The 6,579-nt window shown below is 41.9% G+C and overlaps 1 pseudogene across 1 annotated transcript; it reads right to left on the reverse strand.

Annotated features, from left to right (window-relative positions):
- Nucleotides 1–556: 556 nt before the first annotated feature.
- LOC147897216 (EID1-like F-box protein 2 pseudogene) lies at nt 557–2,757 on the reverse strand (annotated as a pseudogene). Its single transcript, XR_015541786.1, has 2 exons — nt 2,305–2,757; nt 557–2,060 (listed from the first exon to the last, which is right to left on the reverse strand). The product of XR_015541786.1 is annotated as an EID1-like F-box protein 2 pseudogene (transcript).
- Between the last annotated feature and the right edge of the window lie 3,822 nt (nt 2,758–6,579).

Here is a 6,579-nt window from a genome sequence, read left to right on the forward strand (position 1 = left end):
ACAATTGATAGATTTTTTCGCATAATAACACCTTCTTCATCCCCACTTACTCAATTCAAACATTTTTAGAAACTTGAAGTATTACACCATGTAGCGTATTATTTCCCCTCTGATTAAGTTCAAATGGATCCGAATTCAAAGTGAAGGCAAGAAAATATCACCCGTAAAGGATTGCTTCCTTAGTATGCCAAGAGTGCCAAGCCTAGTCTGAAAAAAGCCTTCCTCTTTTTAAATTTAATTTGGACTTTTTTCTCATTTTCCAACTTCTTGCACTAACTTGGCAATGGGTTATGAATTTTCAATAATGTACATTCAAATAAGAAACACTTAAACGTGCACCTACATATTGGCTTGGTACTAGTCCACACAAGTTGGATTTAAGGTCTCATTCCATGTGATCATAGCATGTTTAGCACTCATTGGATCTCATTTAGTCTCATACATTGGAAGTATACTTGTATCATTTAAGAGAACTAGTCCATACGAATTACATTCCACACCATTCAAGTGTGCAAAAAACACATATGAAAATGTATACAAGTGACAAAATGTAATAAGTAGTTTACATTTTCAAGCACACTAGTGTCTAGCCTTGCTTCGAGTGTGCTCTATTCCTCCTCTCTCTAAAGAAGGTGGTGGAGATGTCACTTGAACCAACTTTGTTTAGTCGTGGAGTGTAAGAAGAGCTAGCTCTTTCCTCCTATTTTAAGGTTATGACAAACTAAAACGTGATTTTATTCGAGAATGTTTTTAATACAACAGAAATCAAAACTAGTAGATGATAGTGATACTAATCGACTTGGTTAGCATAAGGCTCCACTACTGAATTCACAAGAATCTGCAAGCACACTCTGCGCACAAATCAAGCTGTAGCCGCTGAAGAAAATTGGAGTGAAGCAACAGTCAATCCTCTGAATCTGAGAGGGGCAGCAGGGAGCATTGGCCATTCATATGGCCGTTGAGGCAAACGAAGAATTCAACGTTTTCATCAAAGGCGGCTAACCTTCTGCTTGCACTCTTGGGAATCATCTTGGCTGTGCTCATGCTCCACACTTTCGCTCTGCAAAACGGGCATATCTCCCTCTCATCCAGTTTCACCCTCCTATCAGTCAGCAGTCTCCTTGTTTTCGACTTGTCAAAGGCTCGAAACACTCCCCGAAACAAGCCCACATCTTCTGCATCTCCCTCGTGCTCGCAGAGATCCGTTACATACAGCACATCGGATCTGCATTGAGGGATCAAGAAGCTTTTCCCCGAAGTTTGGGAGAACCTTGTCTTCTGCATGCAGTGTCCTGCCACCGCTGGGGCATCAAAATTTGGGCTAGCATGGCAACCAGCACAGTACAACAGAAGCTTTCCTAGCGCATTCCATCCACCATCGATGTGCCCATTTCTCGAACCAGCGAGTAGATCGGATGCCATTCTGGGGGCCCGGGAGAGACAAAACTCTTTCCATAGAACCCTCTTGACAATGGCTTCGAGTTTTTTGCAGACGCAAGAGAGAAAGCAGAGAAGGAAAGGGTTCCACTCAGTCGCTTTGGAAACTGCAGTGAGCACTTTTTCATCCAAAAATTCATTGGAGCAATTGAAGGAATCTGGACTAAGGCGCTGCCGCCGTCTAGCCACGGTGGGGGAGCTCGCGACAAAACATTCGGGCAGATCGCCTGATTTGGGAGAAGACGGAATTTCTGTAGTAACGCGTTGCCGCTGCCTTGGTGAAACATTTGTTGGAGACATGTTGTCAAACATCTGACAGGGGGAAAGAGAGACACGAAACATGTAATTGTCGTTCTGCTGAAGAGTTTCAGGATGTTAGTAAAAGGCCGAGGGCACGAAGTACTGGCAGGATCTTTTCAATTCCGCGGCGAAAGCGGCCTGCTCAACGTTGTGCGTTATTATTATGGTTAGACGCAAATCTATGCTGAGTTATCAGAAGAGCAAAAGATTGGGGGGTTTGCGCACTGCCTGCGGATCGTGCGGCAATTACCCAAAACAACGCCGACAAAGCCAAGAAACGAACCGATTTAACAAGCACACGAGTTGCTTGTGTTGGAGGAGACCTGCCAAAAAAAAGATCTTCAACTACTCCATTTGTTTCCTTGCGGCACACTCAGGAGTAACGTGTGGTGCACAGTTAATAAAATTCGTGCACATCCTCGTAAGTAATTAGCCACTAAGAGCTTACAATTGCTCACAGATGTTTAATACGGGATCCAAGAGCTAATTCATTCCATATTTCTCCTTTACCGCCAATGGCTGTAAATATACATATCGGCAAGGTTCCGCGAGGTACGTATTCCTTACCTCTCTCACTTAACGTGGGAGAGATCGCGACCACTCTATACAGAATGTCCGGAAGGTCAATCCGTCGTCAGGAAAGGGATCGTCGCCGCGATAGTAACCGTGTCATGAGAATTGCTGCTGCATCGATTGAGAAAGGAAGGTGCCTCCTAGCTTGAAGTGGGTTAAATGTTGTAGAATACGGCGAGAAGAGGCTAAGAAGTCGCAAGGATTGCGATAATCTGGCAAACCATGCGTTCCAGAAAGTAAAGGGTGCCGCGGGGGGGGGAGACCGATTTGAAGGGGGCGAGAGATGCGGATTGGGAGGTAAAGTGCGAATGCGATTACAGGGAGAGGAGACGGACTTGAAGCGAAGCTCCGAGGGAGAAGCAACAAAAGCAGTGAGCAGAGCTTCACGAGAAGCAGAGTGATATGAAGACTACGACGACGAAGCAGAAGAAAAGAAGAAGAAGAGGGAAAGAGTGACCTGTCGTCCATTCCCTCCTCAGCGGCCCTTATTCCAGCTTCCTCCCCCTTGGGCCCACACGCTCCTCGTCCCCTACGCGTCGCCCTCTTATTGGCTTTCCCTTTCTCTCAATCGTGACCGCCCATCTGGACGCCCCGATGCGCCCCTCTGAGGTTGCCCTTTTCGCTCTGGCGGCGCAAATATCTTGCAGCCGCGCTTCCACGTGTCGCGCAGATCCCTTGAAAACCAATTTATTGTTGTTTTTTTTTTTTGGGTAGTTTTTGGGGGAAAAAGTGGCCGCCCGCCCAACCCCGATGCTTGTTCAGATTGCCATGACCTCAACGTGAATCTCGTACCATATCTGGCTCCCGTCCATGTGGCGCACCCCTGTCCTCCCACGTTGCACCCCTCATCAGCAACCCCTTCTCATCCTGCCACCTGTGCACGCTTCTCCACACTCTCGCACCTGCTCTTTGTAGCACCCTCCCTCGTCATCGCTCCCTTCATCCTTTTCCCCTTTGTCCTCCCTCCCTCGTCATCGCTCCCTTCATCCTTTTCCCCTATATTTTTTGCACGCATTCAAAGCTCCCGTACCGGCATCCTACTTTTGTAGATACACCAAGTGCAAAAGGTGTGAATTTCATTCACTTGGCCTGCCCGAGATGGTGCACAAAACGGGGCACAAAACGGGAGTGAATTGGAAGAAAGGGAGTGAACTCGAAGCTAAGAGAGAGAGAAGGAGAGGATAAAAAGATTAAAAAAGATGAGAAAGACTTAGGATTTAAAGGAACAAAATAGCAAGTGAAACTTTAGCCCCATCATAAAAATGCAAATGCCAAATAAAAGAGATCATGATTTTCTCTTTCACTAAACAACTCGAGCGATTACTATAGCCTACTTATGGGTAGACCAAAAACCTATAAATTTCTAGCTTGGAGTTTTTTTAAAGGTCGAAAAAATAACTCAAAGGTGACATGAAATGCTTCATGGATTTTCAAAATTGCAAAAATAAATTTATCAAAAACACACTTTCATTAGACATAGTTTGTCGATTTTCTGTGAACACTATCCCATACCAATCAAAACTCCAAAAATTCCAACTCCCTTTTGCTCCAAACCTAGAGAAAGGAAAAATGTGTGCGTGCCATTCCGTTAGCTTGGGTGTGTCGTCTTGCTATACTTAGCACAGGCCAGGGGTGTTGACCCTAGTAAGGGAATTCTATTTGGGAGTTCCCCCTCCCTTTTTTGCAATATAAGTCGGCATTTTGATTTTTAAAAAAAAGCTTAAAGCAAGCTAAAAATGCCAAGTTTTTTTAAAAAATTGAATTAAGTACGAACCATTAGAAACTCGACTAGAAAGTTCAAATGCCAATGTAAACAACAACTCCTTCACCAAGCTACCCCATTGAAAAAGCCACTAAACTAAGCCTTGCTTTTTATAACTTTGTGCTTTCTCATTTCCATTCCATAGAAACCTAGAAAATTTCAAGCTTGTTGCACATCTATAATTAAAATTCAATGTTCTATGCACATTTGTGACTAAGCTGAAAAACCCCCTACTTCATAACTTGAAAATAAACAATTTGACCACGAGCTAAAAGGGATATGCAAATAAAATCGTGCTGCCTCAACTATATATCCTTAAAATGTCTAACACTAAGTATCAAGCAAATGGCCCTCATGTACCCTTCACATCCACGAAAAGCTGGGCCTTCTCGCAAAAACATAATATTTTAATCTAATATGAATAAGAAATTATTTATTTCAAGGAAAAAGTATCAATATCATGTCTTTAGTATGGTGTAAACTAATATAGGTGTCTTTAAATTGAACTTTTCACATCTTGATCTTACATTGAAATAAAAGTATCACTAGGCACATGGAGAAATTTGTGTACCACGATTGCTATAGTATGTTCCTTGCATTGCTAAAAATATAAATGCCATTTTCGTTCATTTTAAGAATTGTACCTAGCATTTGCAAACATATCTTATTTTATGTGGTAATCATTATTTAAAGATGAGGAGAATCTTCCTTATCGAGCTCATATTCCAAGAAGCATAGCCTTGACAATCAACAAGTATCCAACCCATGCTTAGTTGGAACACAAGATGAAGCATTTCATCGAAACTTCCCACCAATTGATAATGACATATGGCTGATCGATCCAAAAGGGGAAGTGTAATATTTAAATAAAGTGATTGAATATCAAAATTTGAGGGATGCTTTACCTTGATGGAGTTCACCTATGACTTTCTCATGTTTAAGAGGAAATAAGTAGGCCTTGCATAAGAAAGTTAAAATGGAGCAACGCTTCACACAACAGTGCAAAACTATGCTTTTGCTAAAAACAAAATCAGAGAGAGAGAGGGAGAGAGAGAGAGAGAGAGATTACTTGATGTCATCAATGATTACAAGTTGCTACTCTATAAGTAGTTGGCTTGTAAACAAGTAGTTATATCTAATATAGACATTGCCAAATTTTGGGTCATGGTAAGAATCTTGCTTCTAAATGAACAAGAAGATTTATTTAAAAGGGAAATTGCAAAGGAAACTTCAAAGCTCTTCACAAATTTGGAATGCATGTGACTAATGCTGATGCCGGCACAGAAGGATGCAATACAATGTTCAGTTCTTTAGAATCTATAAACTAAAGTAAATGTACAATTTAATATGCATCAAATGAAAATTCCATTGACGTAGGCAAGGTTTATGCCATGATGGCTACATTATGCTACTTGCATTACTAAACGTATAATTGTCTATTTCTTTTCATTTCTAGAAATATTTTATTGTGTGCTACCAAGCATTTGAAAGATATCTTGTTTGATGTGCACATTTTATTTCAAGATAAAGAAAATCTTCATATCAAGCTCACATTTAGAGAAACATAGCCTTTCACTATCAACAAGCATCCAACTCATGCTTAGTTGTTAACACAAGTTGAAACGTCTCATAGAAACTCCCAACCAATAGATAATGATGTATTGCTTATAGGCCCAAAAAGGAAAGTGCAATATTTTAATAAAGTGATGGAACATTACAATTTGAGAGATATCTTATAGTTAACCCCTGCCTTTCTCATGTTAAGATCAAATAAATAGGCCTTACATTCAAAAGTTCTTAGCTTGACATAAGAATCCTAAAATGGAGCAATACTTCAAAATTGTGTAGTCCTCACTGTGACTCACGTGTCGTGGGATAGTTCACCAATATGCCGATGGCATTCCCTCCTCGACCCCCATGATCAGGAGCAATGCAAGGCTTGTCATCCACTTGTGTCACACAAGCGGCTCTCAGACTATTGCAATGCGACTCCACGAGAGGAAGAGGGGGAGGGGAGAAGGAAGAAGAGAGGGGAGGGCAAGGCAAGAGGGGAGTGGAGAAGCGAAGAAGGGGGAGAGGGAGTAGCAACCACAAAGGCACTATGATAGGAAACAAGGGAACTTGAGGCAACTCATGAAAGAGAGAAAGAGAGCTTGTATTCCAAATGTGTGCAAACAACAATGAAGACCAAAGTCAAACCTTTGGCTATTTTTACATTCCACCTTTTGAAGGAAGGTGCAACCCTTATCTTTCTTACCTCTCTCTCTTTTCCTCATTTTTACTAGGCACTTGGCCCCATATGGCTCCAAGGTGCATTTCTACTATCTTTCTTTCATCCTCTCCCTATTCTCGACGCTATCTTGAAAAATATGTCATTGTTAACCGTGGCGGTTAACATGCCCAAGACTTGAGGGCGTTGTTCATGATTCGATGGCAGTTGAATAGCCTTTGGGAGATCCGCCATAATGAATGAAGAGGCTTCCAAAAGTGTGTGCCAAACATATCTT

This window comes from Dipteris shenzhenensis, chromosome 11 (genome assembly GCF_047967505.1).
Source record: "Dipteris shenzhenensis isolate YYH24624 ecotype China chromosome 11, Dip_SZ_1.0, whole genome shotgun sequence".
Taxonomy (NCBI): domain Eukaryota; kingdom Viridiplantae; phylum Streptophyta; class Polypodiopsida; order Gleicheniales; family Dipteridaceae; genus Dipteris; species Dipteris shenzhenensis.